A 4,700-nucleotide genomic window follows, 5' to 3' on the forward strand; every position below is an offset into this window, starting at 1 on the left:
TTCAAAGTATGTTCAAAGTCACAAATCAATAGCATATTCTATATTTTAAAAAATGCACGGAAAATTTTATCATCCGTGCAAAATGAATCCGTGATTTGTACTATTTTTATCTATTTCCGTGCATCCGTGCGTCCGTGACTGTCCGTGTTTTGTCAACACCCCCCCCCCCCCCCCCCCTGACGCGCGTGGGTCTATTTATAGACGTCTATTATGGGATGATTTATATATGTAGCCACTATATTTACTTTCTAAATAATATTCGCACTGTTTTCTTTTACATGCAGATGTTTTCAAGCATGTAACCAAGGGAAAGTTAATAACTTTATAAAGTAATTAATCTGCTTTAAAGTAATTATGTACAAAAATAATAAATGAACATCGGGTCATACAGCTTTAATAAATCATTTATAAATTGATTACAACTAGAAATAAATGCTAATTTCTTTTCAACATTCTGGTTATTCCAAGCATATCCAAGTCCTAAATTATGTAGCAAGTTCCTGGCATCAGTTAACCAATTGTGATGAGGTGAAGTCCGTAAGCTAGAATAGAATCTTACTTGATTAGTTACTGTCGCAGATTTAATTAAAACCCCATTTTCGTTTTCGATAAACTACCCTGAAATAGCAAAAATGTGAATATACATGTAGTGGCAGAGACGCTTTGGCGGATCTAAGCCAGTTTTATTAATTATTTTTTTTCATATTATTTTCATGGATAATTAAACTGCACGAAAAAACGCCTTTTGTACATGACAAAAGGTGATTGAAAGGCTACGTTTTGTTTACCTTTTTTATATTTTTTATGGTCCTTCTGAATTTTTTGGAAAGGTTTAAAAGTTTGTCTTTTGTACACCTTTAGTATGGTAAAAAGATACAGAAATAGCCCACTTTTCGACACCTTTTATTTTTTCACCTTTCAGTATCTCAGAGGTTTACAAAATATCAACTTTTTGGTTTACAAAATATCGTCTATATATTCGTATTTACTCAGTCCATTTTGTGTCTTTTCAGTTGTTACACAAGATAAAATCTAATGAATGCAGATCTAAACTGCTTCAAAGGTGACAAAATGGCAAAATAATAGAAAGCAAAAATATGCTGACTCTTGGAAGAATACAAAGTTGATCTTTGTCACTATGACATGGTAACACTTAGTAATTAATCACATAAATTAATGTAAATTGCTAAATTAAAATTAACAATGGATCAAAGTATCATGACGTAAATATAAATGCAACGACAGTTCAATATAGATCAAATAAAGCAACATTCCAATGGTTAATTGTCCAGATCGGTTACCCGCAAAATAAAGCAACATTCCAATGGTTAATTGTCCAGATCGGTTACCTGCCAAATAAAGCAACATTCCAATGGTTAATTGTCCAGATCGGTTACCTGCCAAATAAAGCAACATTCCAATGGTTAATTGTCCAGATCGGTTACCCGCCAAATAAAGCAACATTACAATGGTTTAAAATTGTCAAGATCCGTCTCTCGCTGTAACGCGCTCATTTCCAGGCAGTCTGGGTTTTTTCTGTATCAACTCTTTACTTCTGTAAATAAACAGAAAATGATATGACATGTCCCCCTCCAACAAGAATCAGTGCATCATCTCTACTACTAGTACTATGGAGTATCAAGTGTGAAGTATACAAAATTATTGTTAATCTACCTTGCAGTATCAATGAGCATCTTTTGATTTTTCTTTTAGGCCAGCCCAAACACTTGGACTCTAGCTGGTAGATGTAAATCCATTACCCTGGAAATAATAAAAATAAAACATATGTATGTAGTAAACATTCCATTTTACGCTTGCATTAATTGTACACACGGGTTGACCCATATTTACGCGTTTGGAGATAAAAATAAAGAATGCTAGGCTCATTGTATCGTCATACAGGTAAATTCATATATGCTAATTAGTGCATTGCAATACCGACAGGAAGTTAGCCTAGGTCACGCAAGCCGTTTGACTTCCCACTCGTAGAGCACTGCATTGACAAACGTGTAGGTGACCTAGACTAACAGGAAGTATGTAAACCCAGCGGCAATGGAAAGAAAGGCAAGTAAACAAAGCATTTGTTTTTCATTAATACTCTATATGCCATATACGCTTTGACTAATTAATATGCTTAACGAAAAATAATCTTTGATAATTGTGTGTTTGGAGAGAATATTATAATGACTGAATACCGATTTTAACATGATTTCCGAAACATCTGTTGATTTTTTCAGATAGATGTCTATATACGCGCATGCACCTATAAAAATTCTTCACATTGTTATTTCTTGGGACCATTTCATGAGTAGCTGCATTGTGTGTGCCCCAAAATGCACCTTGGATATGCTGAAGACGTGAAACAATGACCTAAAAAATAGGCCTTATTTAAATAGCTATTGATATAGAGTGTACGTACATATGTACTAGTTACACACTGCCGTAGTCATAATGTGGGTAAAGAATGTAATAATTAACAGATGTTGACATACAATAACATTGTGCTCTCTCCAACAAAAAAATAGCAGTGATTTTATCAATATAAATACTAGTTTTGCAGCGTAGGCTGCAGTGTTTTCCCTAAGAACCGGCCGCCGGCCAAATTGACCGTTTCAAACGATTTTCTGGCCGGTTCAAATATAAAAAATCAAAAAATAATATGTTGTCAATTTCAGTGATGTTGATTTACATGATCGATCTTTGCAAAGAATGTATGCGGTAGCAATTGGTTGGCTATAAATATCTTTCATATTTCTTCCTTGTTTATGTTTTTATCGAGAGCTTTTTGAAACGGCGATTTTGATTGGACGATATTTTAAACTCTCACCTTGCGCGTGAGAAGCACATGGCAGTGAAAAATAATGAAGCGTCGAACGAAAACATTACATGATTTCTTCCAGTCAAAACATCGCAATTCAGTGTTTTCCCTAAGAACCGGCCGCCGGCCAAATTGACCGTTTCAAACGATTTTCTGGCCGGTTCAAATATAAAAAATCAAAAAATAATATGTTGTCAATTTCAGTGATGTTGATTTACACGATCGATCTTTGCAAAGAATGTATGCGGTAGCAATTGGTTGGCTATAAATATCTTTCATATTTCTTCCTTGTTTATGTTTTTATCGAGAGCTTTTTGAAACGGCGATTTTGATTGGACGATATTTTAAACTCTCACCTTGCGCGTGAGAAACACATGGCAGTGAAAAATAATGAAGCGTCGAACGAATACATTACATGATTTCTTCCAGTCAAAACATCGCAAAGGTGTGTATTTAACACCACTGTGACTAATTTGTCTGAGGTAAAAATGTTCAACCCTTTGGTATATATTTAAAAATGTAGGTTAAAAAGTGGCATATGAACAAGGGTCATTTTGCCCCCTGAAATGCCTCAGAATGCAGGATTTTGCGTCTAATTTTCCAAAATTTCCATACCCCCCCCCTGGCCTGTTACAATTCTAAATGGGCCTGTTCAAATGAAATGAATGGAAAACACTGTCGCAAAGGTGTGTATTTAACACCACTGTGACTAATTTGTCTGAGGTAAAAATGTTCAACCCTTTGGTATATATTTAAAAATGTCGGTTAAAAAGTGGCATATGAACAAGGGTCATTTTGCCCCCTGAAATGCCTCAGAATGCAGGATTTTGCGTCTAATTTTCCAAAATTTCCATACCCCCCCCCCCCCCCCCTGGCCTGTTACAATTCTAAATGGGCCTGTTCAAATGAAATGAATGGAAAACACTGTCGCAAAGGTGTGTATTTAACACCACTGTGACTAATTTGTCTGAGGTAAAAATGTTCAACCCTTTGGTATATATTTAAAAATGTCGGTTAAAAAGTGGCATATGAACAAGGGTCATTTTGCCCCCTGAAATGCCTCAGAATGCAGGATTTTGCGTCTAATTTTCTAAAATTTCCATACCCCCCCCCCCTGGCCTGTTACAATTCTAAATGGGCCTGTTCAAATGAAATGGAAAACACTGCGTAAGGTAGAATCCTCAAGCCAGTTTGTCATGGGGAGGTGCTTTCAATTGAAATAATCCTCTAACCTGGCAAATATGGAGAGAAACGAGGATGTACGTGTACACTTGTCGAAAATACTCAAAGTAGTAGTAAAACTCCCTTTATTAGCATAATCCATGAAACAAAACGATACACTCCATCTGTATTTCAACAGTAAACAACATTGTCCATTGTACAGACTGCGATACACTTAGCCTGTGCCGATCAGCTATCTTCAATCAGGGGAAGTATCAGAGTAGAATAGTTACCCTGTATTGTGCATGAATCCTTATACTGTATGATTTACTTGTCAAGAGTATTGCAGATTTATAAATCAGGATATCATTTAGGTACATAAATTGTTTGTGCATAGATAATTTGCATATACAACACTGCATGAGTGTATGGAGAGAGAGAGAGAGAGAGAGAGAGAGAGAGAGAGAGAGAGAGAGAGAGATTCAAACGATGATCTTGTAATAATCGCGCTCTTATTAAGACAAATGATATCGTTAATTCAATATAAGAGAACAGTAACTCAATATTGCTCTCATTAATTGATAATACAGATTTATTTGATTCATTTAAAGCACTTAAAAATTAAACATATCTTTAAATAACGTTATTTTCAATTACTTCATTTTATGCTAATTCGGCGCTCAATAGATCTTATATATCTATGCCATTTTGCTTTATTACA

General features: G+C 35.2%; 1 long non-coding RNA gene across 3 annotated transcripts; it reads right to left on the minus strand.

The window, feature by feature from the left end:
* Positions 1-380: 380 nt before the first annotated feature.
* Positions 381-2,011, minus strand: LOC125664238 (uncharacterized). 3 transcript variants are annotated; one of them, XR_007365785.2, is made up of 3 exons: positions 1,939-2,011; positions 1,675-1,761; positions 381-1,555 (listed from the first exon to the last, which is right to left on the minus strand). It is a non-coding gene; the product is annotated as an uncharacterized LOC125664238 (long non-coding RNA). The 3 variants fall into 3 exon arrangements; XR_007365786.2 differs by having other exon boundaries at positions 1,852-1,940; XR_008799559.1 differs by having other exon boundaries at positions 1,675-1,942.
* Between the last annotated feature and the right edge of the window lie 2,689 nt (positions 2,012-4,700).

Source organism: Ostrea edulis, chromosome 1 (genome assembly GCF_947568905.1).
Source record: "Ostrea edulis chromosome 1, xbOstEdul1.1, whole genome shotgun sequence".
Classification (NCBI taxonomy): Eukaryota; Metazoa; Mollusca; class Bivalvia; order Ostreida; family Ostreidae; genus Ostrea; species Ostrea edulis.